Here is a 21,802-nt window from a genome sequence, read left to right as displayed (position 1 = left end):
CTCATGTCCAACCTAGTTCCCAGAGATTTCTGTAATGACTTCCAAAATCGTGAGGTGAATCTACTATCTCTATCTGAGATAATAGACATGGGCACACCATGCAGTCATACTATATCCCTGATGTAAGTTCTGGTTAGTTTCTCCATCTTGTATGTTTCCTTTATTGGTAGGAAGTGAGCGGATTTGGTTAATCTATCGACGATTACCCAGATAGTGTCATGACCATCCTTAATTTTGGGCAATTTGGTTATGAAATCCATTGTAATCCGCTCCCACTTCCACTCAGGTATCTCCGGCTGCTGAAGTAAACCTGAGGGCTTTTGATACTCTACCTTGACTTTGGCGCAAGTTAGGCACTTGCCCACATAGGTAGCGATCTCTACTTTCATATTCAACCACCAATAAAGTTTCTTGAGATCCAGATACATCTTATCTGAACCTGGATGAACGGAGTATCGAGTTTTGTGGGCTTCATTCATGACAACATCTCTATAGCCACCAAACTTTGGTGTCCAGATCCGGTTAATGAAGTAATGAACTCTGTCACCCTTGATTTCTAAGTTTTTCTCCAATCCTCTTTAGGCTTCATCTGCCACATTGTCCGGCTTCAAGGCTTCTATCTGAGCCTCTTTGATTTGAGTGGACAGATGTGAATGGATTGTCATGGTTAGTGCCTTCACCCTACGACCTATGTATTCCTTTCGACTAAGGGCATCTGCTACTACATTTTCTTTGTCGGGATGATAGCAAATTTCGCATTCGTAATCATTGAGTAGTTCTACACATCGTCGCTGTCTCATGTTAAGCTCTATCTGATCAAAGATGTGTTGGAGGCTTTTGTGGTCGGTGAAGATGGTGCACTTGGTATCGTAAAGGTAATGTCTACAGATTTTTAGTGCAAAGACTACAGCTCCCAACTCAAGATCATGAGTAGTGTAGTTGACTTCGTGTACCTTTAGCTATCTCGAGGCGTAGGCAATAACCCTTCCTCGCTGCATAAGCACACAGCCTAGACCCAGATTGGATGCATCGTAGTATACTACGAAGTCTTCTGTCCCTTCTAGAAGAGACAAGATAGGTGCGATGCACAGGGCTTGTTTTAGTTTTTGGAACGTAGAGTCTTGTTTTTCTGCCCAACGAAAAGCTACACCCTTCTGAGTCAGGGAAGTAAGAGGTTTAGTGATTTTGGAGAAGTTTTGTATGAATCTGCGGTAATAGCCAGCAAGTCCTAAAAAATGGCGGATTTCTGTTGGCGTTATGGGTGCCGACCAGTTCTCGATTGCCTTTATTTTGGATGGGTCCACGTGTATCCCTTCTTCGCTGACTACATGACCAAGGAAGTTTACCTTCCTAATCCAAAACTCACACTTTGAGAATTTAGCAAAAATCTTTTCCGCCCTTAATGTTTCTAAGACTTGTCTCAGATGCTGGCTATGATCTTCCTTACTTCATGAGTAGATGAGTATATTATCTATGAATACTATCATGAATTTATCTAGGAAGGGACGGCACACCCGATTCATTAGATCCATGAATACCACGGGTGCATTTGTTAGACCAAAGGGCATTACTACAAACTCGTAGTGACCATATCGAGTTCGGAATGTTGTTTTGGGAACATCATTCTCATGGACTCGAATTGGTGATACCCTGATCTTAGGTCAATCTTTGAAGAGTAATTGGCTCCTTGGAGTTGATGGAAGAGGTCGTCTACTCATGGAAGAAGGTATCGATTCTTAATGGTAAGCTTGTTCAGTTCGCGGTAATCTATGCACATTCGGAAAGATCCATCCTTCTTCTTAACGAACAGGACCGGTGCTCCCCAAGGTGAGAAGCTTGGTCGAATGAATCCCTTACTGAGCAGTTCGTTTAAATGGATGGATAATTCCTGCATCTCTGCCAGTGCTAGGCGATACGGGGATTTGGATACGGGGGTAGCTCTAGGAATCAAGTCTATTCGGAATTCGACTTCGCGTTCAGGAGGAACTCCTCGAAGACCTTCGAGAAATATGTCAGGAAAGTTACAGACTTCGAGAATGATCTCGAGGTCTTTTACTTCTTGTTTTTCGTTGACTACATGGGCTAGGAATGCGTGACACTCTTTTCGTAGGTATTTTTTTGGTTTGATGCAAGAAATTATGCGAAGGTTCGTATTGGGTTTGTCGCCGTAGATAATGAGGGTTTCGCCACTTAGCATATTGAGGCGAATGGCTTTTTTGTAGCATAGAATATTAGCACGATGAGGACTTAACCAATCCATGCCAATAATGACGTCAAAGCTTTTTATGGAGACCGGCATAAGGTCGATTGGGAAATAATAGTCGTTTAGAGTGAGGGTACAACCTATGAATATGTCGTTAGTGCTCTCTTTCTTCCCGTTAGCCATCTTGACAATGAATGTTTCGTTTAGTAATTGTGGTTTGCGTTTAAGTAAGTGTTTGAATTTATGACTAACGAAACTCCTCTCTGCACCACTATCAAAGAGTATGCATGCATAAGAGTTATCAAGGAGGAACGTACCCGTGACTACGGTGGGATCCGCTATTGCCTCCTCCTGACCCATGGCAAGCACTCTTCCTGTATTGCCAACATTTCTTGCCTTCGGGAAATCTCTCTTGTAGTGTCCTATTTCACCACACCCATAGCAGGCCTGGCCTACTCCAACTCCGGTGGTCTGGGCATTAAGTTGCGCCGGCGTCTTGCAGAAACGGGCCGTATGCTCCTTTTTATTGCAATTAGAGCACTGTATTTCCTAACAAGGCTCGTGGTGGTGGAAGTTGCATTTGTTTCATAGTGGAAGGTTTCAGGCATATCGACTGGTAGGTGCTGGTGCAGCAGGAATAACAGCAGGAGTGGTAGCAGCGTGGACTGCCACTATTTGTTGTTTCTTTGAGGGCTCTTGCGAAGATTGGCCCTTTCTTTTGTTCCATAATTTCTTCTTCCTGCCACTCTCTTTGGGCTATTCAGGAATGGCTGTTACGTAGTCTTGGCGATCTCCATGATCCATTAGTGTCTGTGTCAGACGCTTGGCAGTATCAAAAGTAAGTGGATTGGCAGCTATGACATTCCCTTGAGTTGGGGGAGTCAATCCCCAGATGTATCTGTTGGGTTTTTGAGCATTCTAACACTCCTAAGTGTACATGCAACCCTAAATACCTTGGATCTATGTTTTCTCTATTATACATGCAAATATGAATATTCCAAGGTATTACCCTATCTAGCATACAATCCTTGATACTTGGGTAATATAACAAGTTAGAATACATACCTTTTAATGAAGCTTGAAGTCTTGAACTTTAAGAGCATAGCCCCAATAGTGTGGAAGCCTCAAGTGGAATCACAAATCACCAAAACACCTTGGAAAACCTTTAGAGAATATGGATACTTGGCTCACACTTATGAAATCGGTTATTTCCCTCTTTAGTGTATCCACACTAGCCACTAGCGTAATTTCATGAACCATAAGACCCTTTATATAGTGTGGAGGATTAGGGTTAAACCCTAATACCCATGACCTTTCACTTCCTAGGATCCATGGGTTAAAGCTCCATGGACTATCCATGAAGACTTAGCCCAACCTAAATGAACTTGGCCCACTATACATATATATCTAAGAGTCCGTATTTAATTAGTTCCTTTTGATCACTTAATTAATTATAAATTAATTCTTGATCAATACTAATTAAATAATATGATTATATATTAATATATTAGAACTTATAATATATTAATATAAATTATAAATATACTATTCTCAAAAGACTATCCATATAAATTGTGCCGGTGAAGTGCAACCCAAATGGACCATGCCGGGTCGGGTCAAGTACATACCAAATATAGTTATGGACTTAGACATTAATCCAACAGTCTCCCACTTGGATAAGTCTAAAACTATTATTGAGTATGACTTCAAAAACCAACTGGCAATCGTAGCTCTTAAAGCCGCTGTCGAACTCTGATCTTGTCAACGAACTCTGACCTTTGTCAATGACTTGTCCATTAGATAAGGGATCAGATGTTCCTCCATTCTAGATATCATATGGACTGAGACATGGATTATCAATCATTCTCTCTGTCCATTTGTTGTTACCCGATTTCCGATTTATGATGACTGACTGATTGAACAAATCAAATCAGTCCTGGCTTGGCCAAGCACTCACATGTGTCATCACTAAATCATCGAGGGGCCCACATATATCACTTTTATCCTGAAGGTAAAAGGAATGGATAAACTTCGACTCATATGGCTTGTTCTACTACTTGTTGAATCATACACAAAGGCATGTTTTATAACATCGAGTTACCGAATGCGTTTTCGTGCAATCAATGTACAACCAACTCATAGTAACAACTCATATCTCTAGGTTTGAAGAATATAAGATATTATCGTCTCATGATCACTCGTGATAAAATCCATGAAGTGATTCAAATGAGCGCGGGTTGAATCCAATACTCAGAACTTATGAGCACTCATGAGTGTTGTAGCACAACTTTGTCCACCAACTTGGACCTCTACAAGCCAACCCATGACAGTCTTGATTCATATCTACTTCCAACATATGACCGACTGTGGATGGTTTGAATAACTTAGTCATTCCGGAAGAATAACCTAGTTATTATGGAAGTCAAAACATGCAAAGTGAAACACAAGAATAAATGAATCAAATATGGTATCAAACCCTATGAATATAAATAGACCACTTTTATTTATCACCATACTGATTACTCATTATTCTTTGTTTCGGTTTTATCAACTTTATACCTGAATTAAAAACACTAGTTGTCCCATGCTCCAAGCATGTACACTATGTTTTTCTAAACAATAGCTTTGCCATACACCAAGTATGCACTCTATGTTTGTCTATGATCCTTTTCTTTGTGAACTAGATCAATTGAACATAATTTCAATGATTCTCTTTTCACACTCCCAAATCCTTGTCGTAAATGTAAGAATTCTTAACATTTATCGAAATCTGTTTAGATTTTAAACTTATATGCACTGTTCCTCTTGTAATGATTATGCACAAAGCTATGAAGACTTGGCAACAATCATTACAGAGTATTCCAATGGAGAGCAATTCCATGGAAACGATGTCTCAAATTCAAAGCGCATTGCTTTGAACATGCTTCTTGCATTAAGTTTCTTTAACCTTACACAGATTGCTTCCACCTATGAAGACAACTCTATATTCCCATTTTGACTACCACTTCTAAACAAGCGTTGCCTCTTTTCAGACTATGTCAATATGGTCCTTCCAATATTAACAGTATACTTCCAACTGTCCCTGAGCAACCAATCTTTGGTAAACCTCAGATTGTCCTCGACAATTGCTTAATCATTTTAGTCATATCCAATTCTAGACCTTTTCCCTTCTTAATGCCTCTGGGCATTTGGAAAAATTTAGAAATCACAAATATTATAGCACATGCAATCGATCCTGTACCCAAAGAAAATGGTACACGATTCATGATGTCTCACATAAAGACATGATTCTAGACCAGTCTTTTGCTACAATATTTTTATTTGCCATGTTTTCAAAATTTGACTATGAAGAGGGATGTCGTAATCATAATCGAATTTTGAGAACGCAATATATAGAATTTCCTTAAGTTGAACCAATCCAACATGAAATTCATATATATATATATATATATATATATATATATATATATATATATATATATATATATATATATATATATATATATATATTCTTGACTAAAGATGATTAAGGTCTCAATCTAAGCCTTTAGAACTGAAATGAAGTATAGCCTCTCCCTTAATTATAGCAAAACAACTTTTTCAATCCCTGCAGCCTCACGAATTGAAACTTTTGTTTTCTATAATTAACATTGCTAACTTGCAACACTAACAATAATTATCATGCTCCCACTAACATGATGATTATTAGCATAACACTTATGCTCCCACTAGCTTTGACATGTACTCAGAAATCAGCTGGACTTTTAGAAATCAATACTTTATTGACTTTCTTACCGAAGTTCAGATTTCTGATACGAGATGCTTTAATAAAACTTTATCAAAATCATACACCTTTCCTTAGATAGCATGCATGTGTGTCTAAACAATTTCAGAACTATGAAAAGGGATGCCGTAATCATAGTCTCAATTGTTTAGACCTTTTGCCATCTGCTTCAAATCTACTTGGTGGAAGTGTTTCCTCACCATCATTTTCATGAATCAGAGAGAAACCTTATGACCCTTAGATTTTACGGTGTATGTGTTCTTATCCATGTGAATCGTCAAACCCATAGTCACAAGACAAGGATAATGACAAATCCAAACTCATATGGACTGAACTTATGCAATCTTAACTTCTTGCCACCTGGCAGTACAGGGCCTGCCATTGCTTCCAAGTTGTTATGCAACCAATTGAGAACTTTCAGAACTCCTATGCAAAGCCAACTTTAACTGGAATGGGCACAGAATATGTCAACACGATAGGTTATAAACCTCAAGTCGTGTGCTAGTGAAGAACCTCAGGTTTTATTCTTGATTAGTTCTTGAAATTCTTCGTAGGATCTTTAAGACTCCCATTATCCTTTTGACATATAAGACTATCTTGCCAAATATTCAAGAGATAGTGCGGATTCTTTATCAAGACAAACACTTCACACAATTGGCCCCAGTTGGTCTTTGTTTTATCCAAAACATCACAACTTACCAATTTCAAATGTACAAGAGTAGGACACTTTTACTCTTACATTTGACAAGTGTTTTAAACATTTCTTTAAGATATGTCACTCAAGTTACAATCTTGGAGTATGACTCTAAGAATTGTTTTGGAACGAAGTATGACTCATCTTCCTGATCTAACCATTTCAACAATTCATGACTCCTCTTCTTAGTCATAAGAATGCACTAAGATGACCTTTAGAGGACTAATTGTGATATGATTTCTAAATCATTAAGATGATCACAAACATGATACTAAAGTACTCTCCCATCTTTTCAGATTTGAGAAACTTTTATCTTTCTCCCTAATTTGATTCTTCCCATTCGTTCTGCCATACATTGAGACTTTTCCAATGTTACAGAATTATACTTAAACTTGTAAGTATAACCATATTTACTAAACTTTAGTAAATCAAATAGTCTTAACGAGCTTTGTGGTGGACATGACCAGTGCACAAGAATGTGTACTCGATCCCTTTAGTCCTTAACTCGTCTCACACATCCATGTGAACAAGTAATTAGTCTTGATTTTCCAATGCTTGAAAGTTCTCATTCATCATACTATTCAACTTGCATGATTCCAAGTTTCGGTCCAATTGAAACTTGGGCGATGAGAAACTTTCCTGATTTGGTAAATTTAGACACTACCACAAATGAAAGAATCAAATCCATTTTCCAATATTGCTGTCAGTGGAATCATATAAGCAACAATTTTCCACAAATGCCATTGTAAGGATACATCAAATAAATAAAATTAAACAATTTTCTTTTATTCTAAAACTTTGCGGAAAAACTTATCCTTACAATCCACATGGAAAATTGTTGTTATCTATTCCTTAGCAATATATCATAACTTATTAAGCAACTGCTCAAAATTCTGATGCGATCGAAATCCACCTTCGCGATCATAATCAGCATATACTTCCTTTAAGATTTCTCTCTATTCTTTGATTCTTAAAACATCAACATGTGACCTAGTCACAACATGTAATGAGGATATCAGAATAGAACTTAACAGAGTTAGATAATGGGCTCTACCTGATGTAGAGTCAAACTTATTGACTTTAACATCCTTAGGTAAATTTGACAGCTTTGCAATCAACGCCCCTTCCTTTGGCAAAATAAACATATGGACCCTTTGGTAATGGGACTATCTCAGACTTAGCCTTTCTCTTTACCATTTGGTCAACCGGGTTGACTATGGCCAATCCCTTTCCATTGGGAAGAGAATGCTTTTTCTGGATTTCTAGTGTCACCATTGTCACTGTCCATAAAGTTTTTGGGGAGTTGATCTTCTAATCAAATTTGCTTTACTATCGTTCCAAATCATTGCTGATTCAGCAGCACCAAGCAAATAGATATGATCATTAAGGTTCATGTCATAGTCTGTTTCATAGTAGTCCCAAAGGAACTCACTATGTGACTTAGAAAGTGATTGAACATCCAACATTCTCAAGACTTTGACACCCAACTCTCCCGGCTTGTCAATATGTGACTTCATCTCTAAGATGTGATCACACATAGACCTTGCTTGCCATTAGGGCTTGAGTGACCTTGAACTTGTGGGTTAGGGAGAATAATTGGAGGAGGTGGAGGAAGAGAAGTATGACTTCCATGAGCCAAACTCGGGAAGTCATATTGATTAGGAAAGCTTGGTTTGGGAAGATCATTATTGTCTAAACCAGACATCAACAATGGGAGAAATTCACGTAAAGTTGATTTAAGTCCTTAATATAACACCCAATATGATATATTAAGGCTAGGACCCAACAAACTATTTTATAACTTGGAAAAGGGATGTCGTAATCCAAGCTATAAAATATTTGAAGGTAGGTGAATGACGATTCACCAATTTCCACCAAGATAAACGAAATGTATTATTAGGTTTTAATTGGTTTTGAAACTCCTAGATTCTTTTGAGATTCATTGAACTTTTCAATGGCATGTTTCAATCTCGAGTGTGCCCTTCAGGTTTTGTGACTGGGATGCCGAGGATCACAAAACAAGGTGTGAAGTAACCATGCAAATATACTTGGTACCCTTAATATTTACCCCTCAATCGATGTGCCGGTTAACCACACACGCTTCAACGATACTATGATAAACATTAAGTTACCCTTTGCCTATCTTGTTAAGTCCAGGTTAGTGTGCCGGTTAACCACACACGCTCCACTAGCAGCTTAAACAAAGTGCAAAGTGTAATTTCATGGATTAGCACCTTATTCACATTTTCCTAAGTAACTAAGATTGGGAATTTATAAGTGTTTAGTTACTTAGTATTTATCATTATACTTATAATGAAGGGAGAATTATAGTCCTTGTCCTACCTTTTCGGCTAACGACCCTCCACCGGTCAAGGAAGCGGTGAGTGAGAGTGGACACCCATTAAACTGCCATTTTATAGGCAGTAACCTTATACCCCCCTTATAGACCGGCTTCGTGAATGAGGCCTACTAATGGTAAGACGACTTGCTCTTATACATATAATATATTAAGCTTTTAATATTATAATAGTATAAGGGTGTATTTTAGACATTTAAAATACTTGGTGGTTTAATCTATTAATTAAACTAGACTTTTAATTTAATTAAACTCAAACCATATATTTATGGATTAATAATACTCTTTTAATTAAACGCTTTAATTAACTATTAATAAAGTCCATAAGAGTTAATTTGAACTATTCAACAAAACATCATAATTCCAATTATTAAACTCAAAATTAAAACCATTTAATTAATTGTTTAAGTTATGAACCCAAGAGTTTTAGAATTCAATTCTTTTTTTTCATAAAAAACTTTTCTCAAATTCCAAAACTTGAGGGCAAGTTTTGTAATTCTTGAAAACCTTTGGATTCCATAACTTATGGAATTAATGGTGTCTTATGATGAAACTTTCCATGTTCCATAACTTAAGAACAAGTTATGGAATTCTTTAAAACATTAACACCAAATTTTGTCACTCCATAAAAACTTTGAATCAAAAAATTTTTTTTTTTTAAAAAAACTTTCATATCCATAACTTATGGAAGTTTCAAAAACCCTTAAGATCACAACTTTAAAAAAAACTTTTGATCTCCAAAATTTTATGACAAAATTTGTAACTCCTTAAAATATTTAGATCAAACTTTTACACTAATAAAATAATCATATCATTTTATCTTTTACTAAATTTCACCTAATTCAACTCATATAACAAATGATTCAAATTTTACAAATAATTAGTTTTTCACAAAACAAGTAATTATCTTAAAATTTGACAAACTTCATGTTTTTTTTTCTTTTTTTTTTCAACTTTGAAAATCAAACATTTGCATGAATATAACATAAAACAACCCATGGCTCTGATACCACTGTTGGGTTTTTGAGCATTCTAACACTCCTAAGTGTACATGCAACCCTAAATACCTTGGATCTATGTTTTCTCTATTATACATGCAAATATGAATATTCCAAGGTATTACCCTATCTAGCATACAATCCTTGATACTTGGGTAATATAACAAGTTAGAATACATACCTTTTAATGAAGCTTGAAGTCTTGAACTTTAAGAGTTTAGCCCCAATAGTGTGGAAGCCTCAAGTGGAATCACAAATCACCAAAACACCTTGGAAAACCTTTAGAGAATATGGATACTTGGCTCACACTTATGAAATCGGTTATTTCCCTCTTTAGTGTATCCACACTAGCCACTAGCGTAATTTCATGAACCATAAGACCCTTTATATAGTGTGGAGGATTAGGGTTAAACCATAATACCCATGACCTTTCACTTCCTAGGATCCATGGGTTAAAGCTCCATGGACTATCCATGAAGACTTAGCCCAACCTAAATGAACTTGGCCCACTACACATATATATCTAAGAGTCCATATTTAATTAGTTCCTTTTGATCACTTAATTAATTATAAATTAATTCTTGATCAATACTAATTAAATAATATGATTATATATTAATATATTAGAACTTATAATATATTAATATAAATCATAAATATACTATTCTCAAAGACTATCCATATAAATTGTGCCGGTGAAGTGCAACCCAAATGGACCATGCCGGGTCGGGTCAAGTACATACCAAATATAGTTATGGACTTAGACATTAATCCAACAGTATCTCTCTACCCTCTTACTCTCCAGGGTGACCATCCCGGGACATAGAAGAGCCAGGTCACTGAATCTGGCAGTGTAAGCAGCGATATCGGATTCCTTCATCTTCAGACTCCATAGCTCCTGCTCTAGCTCTAGTTTTTGCATCTCGCCCCTCCGGCAGTATTCTGCTAGCATTAGTTCCTTCAATTCATCCCAACTCATAGCATTGGCTATTGGAAGAGTCAATGACTTGACTTGGCTGTTCCACCAAGTTAGGTTTCTATCTGTGAAAGTGCATGCAACAAATTTTACTTTGCTAGATTCGGGGCACGCACAGATTTCGAATATTGATTCGGTCTTCTCGGACCAACGTGTAAAAGTAATGACACCTCCAGTGCCATCGAAGGAATTGGGTCTAACATTCGTGAAATCCTTTTAGGAACACTCCCTGGGGTGTCCGTTACTATCTCCTTGGTTAGAAGGGTTGGCACCACTACCCGCCCCACTGGTACCACTTGCATGGATATGAGTCATGGCGGCTGCCACTGCGGCGGTTACTGCTGCTTGGAAGACAGCATGGTCATACTAAGGAGGTGGTGGCAGTGGTGGATTTGTTGATGGGTTTTTTTCTTCCTGTTGGACTTCTTTGGAGGCATCTTTCTCTATAATGATTTAAGAGAAAATGATGATAAGTCCTTTATAGTGGTCATGAGTCAGGTGATAATGAACAAGATATATCTTATCCTGACTGCTATAGTGTTCTATTAAGCGATTTACAGTGGGAATCTACTAATAGGGGTGAGCATGGTGCGGTTTGGTGCGGTTTTAGGGTCAAACCGAACCGCAAACCGCAAGGTGCGGTTTTTGAGTTCTAGAAACCGTTGGGTGCGGTTTTTCAATGGTTCGGTTTTGCGGTTTTTGAGTGCGGTTTCGGTTTGTACCGGTTCGGTGTCGGTTTTAAATCGAGTCAAACATATGGTGCGGTTTTTTATGTTCACCGGTACGATTTTTTTAACCGTGGTGTTCATGTGAAGATTTATGATTGTATGACATACTGTCATTTTGTTTCCTCACAATTAGAAGCTATAATTTTGAGTTTTTTTATGTTGTTTACTTGATCACTTCATTTGCAACCCATATTCCCAAGCTCATTTTTTATTCAATTTGTTCTTAGAAGTTACAAGCTAGCAAGTTGCAGCCTACATAATGTTTACACATTACACATAATCATTAAATCACAAACACAAAGTAACATACTCACATATTAAACCTAATAACTAATTACTAATTACCGTCAAGTTCAATATATAATATATGTATAAATTAGAATTTATTAGTTTTTTAAATAATATGTATAATTGTATAATATAAATTAGTGATTTATTTTATTGTTAATAAGCTTGCAGTGCGGTTCGGTTTTGGTGGTCCGGTTTCTAGATAAAAACCACACCACACCAATAAATTCAGTTTTTCAAAAAATAAAATCCGCACCATCGGTGTTTGCGCCGGTTTTGGTTTTTCGGTTGCGGTTTTTACAGTTTTTCTTTTATCGGTTCGGTTTTTGCTCACCCCTATCTACTAATATAAGTAAACAATCGCTAACTTCGATTATAGCAACACTTGTAAAACTTTTGTATAGCGTGACTCACACAGGGTACCTCTATGGTCACCTAGTGTATATGAATTATGTATAGCCAAGACCAAATAGACCTTCGAATAAATGATCCTACTCTAAGTCCACAACCAAACAAGGAACAGGAAGTAAAGCTAAATCACAAATTCTAAGTCTATAAAATTTTAATTATATATAACTCCTACGTATACACTTAGCAATTATAGATCTACCAGCAAGGGTCCTTTATTTTCGCGAGATTGTTTCTAGTATTATAGTGCTACAAAATACTCCTATAGTATATTAATTTCATGTATGGTTCTAGAGTTTTCCATTGTATGGATTGTTGGTAAGTTTTAGACTTGTTGCAACACCATTACCACTCCCAAACACATGTTGATTGTATCTCAGATAAATATAGTTGATCAGGCTATATTTATCCCAGATATGATCAGATAACAGTCCAGGTTTAACTGCAGTGTCAAACATCTAAATACTTTTGTAGAGTTCGTATTGTGATACTGTTGCTGGTATGTATGTATGCTTGTATACTTCTTATAAAATACTTATATTTTAAAAGCATACTTTTAGTCAGAGCACTTCGGCCCCATTGTATTTATAATTGTATATCTTGCATGGTTTGATATACTTAGTTCATTATAAAAAATGCTCTAATACCAATCTGTCACACCCCCAAACCGGAACGGCAGAAACGTTCGGGGCGGAAGACGTTATGTACAGTATCACAACAATTGCATAATAGTAATCAAAGCAAACACAACCATTACATTGATAAAATATAGTATTTACATCAGTTCAATATATAGTTTGTATGACATCAAAAGTGTATAGCAAAAGTATAAAAGACGCGGCTCTAAAAGATCCGTCTTCTCAAAACCTGCGGGGGTACCTGTCTACCGGTTCCCTGAGAATACAAGGGGTTTTGAAAGTGTATCAACATATAAGTTGGTGAGTACATAAGTATGTATTTGAGATGGAATGTTGATCTTTGTTATTAGAAAATGTTATAGTGTACTTCCAAAAAATCCAATATTTTCTTTAGTGAATGAAATGTAGTCTTAGAACATCAGACCAAAACGTATGTTTATTACTGTATTCTGAAATAGTAAACTATAGTCTTATTAGTAAATAACTATATCACGAATGTTCTTGAAATGGTATGATGTACTAGGGTACTCTGTACTAGAAAAGTAGTGTACTGTAGTAATGTATGTAGTAGTGATTGTAGTAGTGTTTGTATGAAAACCTTATTGTATGAGTGCCTGGAATCAACCAGTTGTAATGTAAAATAGTATATTGTAGTTTCATTATTTAAAATAAAAGCATTTGTATGAGAACCTGTAGTCCACCAGCTGTAGTGTAAAGTAAAGTATTGTAGTTTTATTAATTAAAATAAAACCCTTGAAGTAGTGTTAACCCCGTAAACAAATGTTTTAGTTAATACTATTGTGAGTTTCATGTAACTATGCTTGATATGACCTAATGACCTCTACAACGTTCTTTAGGCGTCGGAATGTTATGATGTAACGCCCGTAGATCCGGGCTAGTCAATTTAGAGATAATAGGGGTCGAAGACGACTTTTTGACAAAATATTATTTAGAATAAATAATCTTAACCAAGCTGTAGAATACATCTCAAGGGTTCCGTACATATAAAGAACGTTGAAATCCGAGTTATAACGAAGAAGTTATGGTCCGTCGAAGTTTTATGGCAAAACCGACACGACACCGGGAGACGTAAATAGTGAATTTACGATAGAGGACTTTTTCGCCTTAGAAATCTAAACAAAAGTTGTAGTATACGTTAAACCAAGAACATACAAAAAAATAACGCCCAAATCTGACTTCGTATGTGGAAGTTATGAATTTTCTAAGATTTGGCTTAGCAGTGCACAACCCGAAACTCGAATTTTAGATCGAGCGGTTTTTGGCCTACGCGACCTAAATGATAATTGAAGATCTCATTAATATTAACTCAACGGTAAAAAGACGGACGAAAACAGAATCCGTATGTAGAAGTTATGAATTTTACGCGGACATTTAACAGTATAATCTCCTCGTACTGTTAAATTTAAGATCGGTCGAGAATTAGCCGACGGAGTCAAAATGAAAGTTGTAAATCTTATTTTTACATACGTGTGGATATAAAGAACGTCAAAAACGGAGGTCGTATGTGAAAGTTACGGATTTTAGAAGTCGGAAGAGTGTTGTGCGAAAATGGGTGATGTGGCACAATCTTGGCCATTGCTTTCTCCCCAAGTCTTGCCACTAGATGGTGACATGTGGCACCAAGGTCAGCCATTTTTCACCCTATAAATAGAACCTCTCCCACCCTCATTTTCTTCACACCTTTCCCATTCTTTCTTCTCTTTACTCTCTCTCTAGAACCTCTCTCTAGCCCCCGAAACCCCCCGAAAAGCCTAGGGAACCTCCCTAGCACGAGGCGGAAGCCCCGGAGTACTCGACGACTCCGAGAAGAAGAGCTTTTCGGATCGGGAACGCTGCTCCAAGCAAAGCCCGGTTTTCTATAAAACCCGCTGTGAGTGAGCTACGCCTATGCTATTTTTAATATAGCTTTTATTTAATTATAGTAACGTTATTAGGAACTTATAATAAGTACTTGGGCTATTATTATGGGTTATATAAGTATTTTTTTAACGCTTATATAATAGTAATAATAGCTAGACTATTAATTAGTCTCGGCGAATAATAGACTAAACTCTAGTGGTAATAATACTAGGTTTCGTCGAAGGAAATTATTTTTTTTAAGAAGCGAAGCGCTGTCTGAGTTCGGAATCACCACCTTTTCAAGTGAGTGCATAGTTACTTTCATCTTACACATAGATATGAAGTATTTTATATAAATTACATGTTATGTGTGCATATTATCTGTATACTTGCTATCTATGCCGGAGGAACGACTTTATACAAGTTTTATATGATTTAAACTGTATATGTATTTATATCTACATAATATGTTGGGTAAAACATGGGTAGATGACATATGAGTTGGATGATGAGTTAGACCATGAGGTAAGGGTGAGAGGTGGACGATGTGAGAAGCCTTTTTCCCAAATGATGTCCCTGTCATCTACCAGAGTATGGATGACAACCACGGACTATTCTAGACAGTCCAGTGGAATGCTAGCAGGCTCGCAACCTGTAGGTGTTGTGAACGATGTGTTTACCCGGTGTACTCTAAACCCTGGAGATCATGCAGACTTGGTGCCTAAACCTTGGAGATCATGCAGACTTGGTGCCAAAACCCTGGCGACTATGTGGACTTAGTGTCTGTTGTATAAACCATGGCGACTATGCAGACTTAGTGCCTAAACCCTGGTGACTATGCGGACTTAGTGCCTATTGTATAAATCCTGGCGACTATGCAGACTTAGTGCCTAAACCCCGGTGACGATGGAATTCGTGCCGATTCCTTAGGATGATCCTTAGGAATGAATGAACGAGGAATAGTTGATTCTTAGGGTAGATCCTTAAGAGTAAAGAAGATAATGGGGATGGGTAATTGGGTTGATTGTTTGATGTTTAAACATAATAATTATATTATTGTGGGTTGAAAACCCTATGTACTCACCAGGTTTCCCAACCTAACCCACTCAAGCTTATTTGTATCACAGGTGTCAATATGAAGCTACTTTACACTAAGAGATTTAAAAGAGATGTAGATCACTAGTGTAAATGAATGTAAGTTCTGTTTATGCTTATGTTTTTGTATTGACGATGACATCCCAAATGTTTTAAAATGAATAAAAATATATTTCTTCGAAAATGATTTGATAATGTATTTATCATGTTTTACTGGGAACTAATTCCGCAACATTTTTATTAAAAGAAGTACTCTGATTTTTATAAAGCATAAACAAAATCGGTCTTTTCTGGCCGTGAAAATGGGGATGTCACAGTTGGTATCAGAGCATTAGTTTAAGCAAACTAGGAATAAGGATTTATTTCTAGACTTAAACTTAGAATGTTAAGCGATGATCGTGAGGAGTGTGTCTAATATATTTTAGGAAGTACACCTGAATAGACACGGGTACTAGCTCATTTAGGGAAGATGTCTAAATTGCTTTTATGTGCTTAATAATTTGTGATGCTTTATGCTATCGTTTGATCGGATCTATGGTCTGTTGCCGACCGGATCTGGAAATTTTATGTGTTCAGATTTCTAAACGTTTAATTACGATATTAGAACTGGCATATAATTTTTCGAGGTAATAAGGAGGAATACGCGTCTAAACCTTCTTCTATCTTTAATCTCGTCTCAATACACCAAACGATTGCTTTGGTGTACAGAACATCACGGTGAAGACTTGTAGTGAATTGAGTAAATGGAGGAAATGAGAAGGCTTACGATACTGAATGGTACTTATCGGAAGATATCATAAGAGTGATATCTTGCCTTTAGAATGCATCTAATAAATAATACGTCTAGTACGGGAGAAGTAAACTTTCGATTTGCAGAAAGAAAGATTTTTAGTATAATCCATGAAGTTATCCCATCGTCTGACATTTCCATCACCAACCGAGTTGAAGCAGAATTGATGATTGAAGATACGCATGGAAGAAGTCCTAGTAGAGTCTAGGGAAAATTTTATGATTGTTTGGACACATTTGTATGTGTTAAAAATTGTTTTGTGACAGTAAATTGGAAAACTGCGAGACAATACTTGGGACGAGTATGAGTAGGTGTGAAAGGTAGTAGAGGCCTATACTACCGGAAGCACAGGACTCACACTTGGATCAGGGAAAGTCACAAGGTTACCAAGGAGCTAGTAATCGATTTCGTTTTATTCAAGTATGTCGTTACCATCGTTTCGGTAATGACTAAGATGATGATTGTTATTCCGACCCTAATAGTCATATCAAATTGAGTCCAACTACGCTGAGTATGTTATGTGGTTCAGAGAATCAAGTTTGATGTAACATTTGACTTAAAACGGAAGATTTAAATAAAAAGCGATCAGTAGAGGTATCGCGAAAAGTTGCTTGTAGCTACAAATGCTACCTTTTAAGATGAGATTAGAACATGAAGGAAAGTATAGTCTGTTCTGGAAGACTCTAAGAGACCTGAGTCTAAGCATTGCAGCATACGATGATAGGTCATTGGAATATGACACATCGTTCCATTTTAGTAATAAAATAACTTATCTTAGGTTTGTTAAGAAGAAGAAGCAGTCTCCAGTAAGGATCGAGATTGTGACTTGAAGGTCATACTTTGGAGTCTAACGAGAGATAGGGAGCAAGTGCAAGATCGAGCACCGCCTACAATCAGGAAGTCTTAGAGTTAGATATTCGTTCGAAGAAACATCAAAGTTACGGTTATTACTTAGGATGAAGAGATAACGTATGGAGTCATCATGTGAGCCATGTTTCGTTGATGATTCTGGGACGTAATCATCCTAAGGGGGAGATAATTGTAACGTCCGTAGATCCGGGCTAGTCAATTTAGAGATAATAGGGGTCGAAGACGACTTTTTGACAAAAGATTATTTAGAATAAATAATCTTAACCAAGTTGTAGAATACATCTCAAGGGTTCCGTACATATAAAGAACGTTGAAGTCCGAGTTATAACGAAGAAGTTATGGTCCGTCGAAGTTTTATGGCAAAACCGGCACGACATCGGGAGACGTAAATAGTGAATTTACGATGGAGGAATTTTTAGCCTTAGAAATCTAAACAAAAGTTGTAGTATACGTTAAACCGAGAACATACAAAAAAATAACGCCCAAATCTGACTTCGTATGAGGAAGTTATGAATTTTCTAAGATTTGGCTTAGCAGTGCACAACCCGAAACTCGAATTTTAGATCGAGCGGTTTTTGGCCTACGCGACCTAAATGAGAATTGAAGATCTCATTAATAGTAACTCAACGGTAAAAAGACGGACGAAAACAGAATCCGTATGTAGAAGTTATGAATTTTACGTGGACATTTAACAGTATAATCTCCTCGTACTGTTAAATTTAAGATCGGTCGAGAATTAGCCGACGGAGTCAAAATGAAAGTTGTAAATCTTATTTTTACATATGTGTGGATATAAAGAACGTCAAAAACGGAGGTCGTATGTGAAAGTTACGGATTTTAGAAGTCGGAAGAGTGTTGTGCGAAAATGGGTGATGTGGCACAATCTTGGCCATTGCTTTCTCCCCAAGTCTTGCCACTAGATGGTGACATGTGGCACCAAGGTCAGCCATTTTTCACCCTATAAATAGAACCTCTCCCACCCTCATTTTCTTCACACCTTTCCCATTCTTTCTTCTCTTTACTCTCTCTCTAGAACCTCTCTCTAGCCCCGAAACCCCCCGAAAAGCCTAGGGAACCTCCCTAGCACGAGGCGGAAGCCCCGGAGTACTCGACGACTCCGAGAAGAAGAGCTTTTCGGCTCGGGAACGCTGCTCCAAGCAATGCCCGGTTTTCTATAAAACCCGCTGTGAGTGAGCTACGCCTACGCTATTTTTAATATAGCTTTTTATTTAATTATAGTAACGTTATTAGGAACTTATAATAAGTACTTGGGCTATTATTATGGGTTATATAAGTATTTTTTTAACGCTTATATAATAGTAATAATAGCTAGACTATTAATTAGTCTCGGCGAATAATAGACTAAACTCTAGTGGTAATAATACTAGGTTTCATCGAAGGAAATTATTTTTTTTAAGAAGCGAAGCGCTGTCTGAGTTCGGAATCACCACCTTTTCAAGTGAGTGCATAGTTACTTTCATCTTACACATAGATATGAAGTATTTTATATAAATTACGTGTTATGTGTGCATATTATCTGTATACTTGCTATCTATGCCGGAGGAACGATTTTATACAAGTTTTATATGATTTAAACTGTATATGTATTTATATCTACATAATATGTTGGGTAAAACATGGGTAGATGACATATGAGTTGGATGATGAGTTAGACCATGAGGTAAGGGTGAGAGGTGGACGATGTGAGAAGCCTTTTTCCCAAATGATGTCCCCGTCATCTAGCATAGTATGGATGACAACCACGGACTATTCTAGACAGTCCAGTGGAACGCTAGCAGGCTCGCAACCTGTAGGTGTTGTGAACGATGTGTTCACCCGGTGTACTCTAAACCCTGGCGATCATGCAGACTTGGTGCCTAAACCTTGGCGATCATGCAGACTTGGTGCCAAAACCCTGGCGACTATGCGGACTTAGTGCCTGTTGTATAAACCATGGCGACTATGCAGACTTAGTGCCTAAACCCTGGTGACTATGCTGACTTAGTGCCTATTGTATAAATCCTGGCGACTATGCAGAATTAGTGCCTAAACCCCGGTGACGATGGACTTCGTGTCGATTCCTTAGGATGATCCTTAGGAATGAATGAACGAGGAATAGTTGATTCTTAGGTAGATCCTTAAGAGTAAAGAAGATAATGGGGATGGGTAATTGGGTTGATTGTTTGATGTTTAAACATAATAATTATATTATTGTGGGTTGAAAACCTTATGTACTCACCAGGTTTCCCAACCTGACCCACTCAAGCTTATTTGTATCACAGGTGTCAATATGAAGCTACTTTACACTAAGAGATTTAAAAGAGATGTAGATCACTAGTGTAAATGAATGTAAGTTCTGTTTATGCTTATGTTTATGTGTTGACGATGACATCCCAAATGTTTTAAAATGAATAAAAATACATTTCTTCGAAAATACTTTGATAATGTATTGATCATGTTTTACTGGGAACTAATTCCGCAACATTTTTATTAAAAGAAGTACTCTGATTTTTATAAAGCATAAACAAAATCGGTCTTTTCTGGCCGTGAAAATTGGGATGTCACAGTTGCTATCAGAGCATTAGTTTAAGCAAACTAGGAATAAAGATTTATTTCTAGACTTAAACTTAGAATGTTAAGCGATGATCGTGAGGAGTGTGTCTAATATATTTTAGGAAGTACACCTGAATAGACACGGGTACTAGCTCATTTAGGGAAGATGTCTAAATTGCTTTTATGTGCTTAATAATTTGTGATGCTTTATGCTATCGTTTGATCGGATCTATGGTCTGTTGCCGACCGGATCTGGAAATTTTATGTGTTCAGATTTCTAAACGTTTAATTACGATATTAGAACTGGCATATAATTTTTCGAGGTAATAAGGAGGAATACGCGTCTAAACCTTCTTCTATCTTTATTCTCGTCTCAATACACCAAACGATTGCTTTGGTGTACAGAACATCACGGTGAAGACTTGTAGTGAATTGAGTAAATGGAGGAAATGAGAAGGCTTACGATACTGAATGGTACTTATCGGAAGATATCATAAGAGTGATATCTTGCCTTTAGAATGCATCTAATAAATAATACGTCTAGTACGGGAGAAGTAAACTTTCGATTTGCAGAAAGAAAGATTTTTGGTATAATCCATGAAGTTATCCCATCGTCTGACATTTCCATCACCAACCGAGTTGAAGCAGAATTGATGATTGAAGATACGCATGGAAGAAGTCCTAGTAGAGTCTAGGGAAAATTTTATGATTGTTTGGACACATTTGTATGTGTTAAAAATTGTTTTGTGACAGTAAATTGGAAAACTGCGAGACAATACTTGGGACGAGTATGAGTAGGTGTGAAAGGTAGTAGAGGCCTATACTACCGGAAGCACAGGACTCACACTTGGATCAGGGAAAGTCACAAGGTTACCAAGGAGCTAGTAATCGATTTCGTTTTATTCAAGTATGTCGTTACCATCCTTTCGGTAATGACTAAGATGATGATTGTTATTCCGACCCTAATAGTCATATCAAATTGAGTCCAACTACGCTGCGTATGTTATGTGGTTCAGAGAATCAAGTTCGATGTAGCATTTGACTTAAAACGGAAGATTTAAATAAAAAGCGATCAGTAGAGGTATCGCGAAAAGTTGCTTGTAGCTACAAATGCTACCTTTTAAGATGAGATTAGAACATGAAGGAAAGTATAGTCTGTTCTGGAAGACTCTAAGAGACCTGAGTCTAAGCATTGCAGCATACGATGATAGGTCATTGGAATATGACACATCGTTCCATTTTAGTAATAAAATAACTTATCTTAGGCTTGTTAAGAAGAAGAAGCAGTCTCCAGTAAGGATCGAGATTGTGACTTGAAGGTCATACTTTGGAGTCTAACGAGAGATAGGGAGCAAGTGCAAGATCGAGCACCGCCTACAATCAGGAAGTCTTAGAGTTAGATATTCGTTCGAAGAAACATCAAAGTTACGGTTATTACTTAGGATGAAGAGATAACGTATGGAGTCATCATGTGAGCCCTGTTTCGTTGATGATTCTGGGACGTAATCATCCTAAGGGGGAGATAATTGTAACGCCCGTAGATCCGGGCTAGTCAATTTAG

Source organism: Lactuca virosa, chromosome 9 (assembly GCF_052849685.1).
Source record: "Lactuca virosa cultivar CGN04683 chromosome 9, Lactuca_virosa_CGN04683_v6, whole genome shotgun sequence".
Taxonomy (NCBI): Eukaryota; Viridiplantae; Streptophyta; class Magnoliopsida; order Asterales; family Asteraceae; genus Lactuca; species Lactuca virosa.
Note: the sequence above shows the minus strand (reverse complement) of the source record.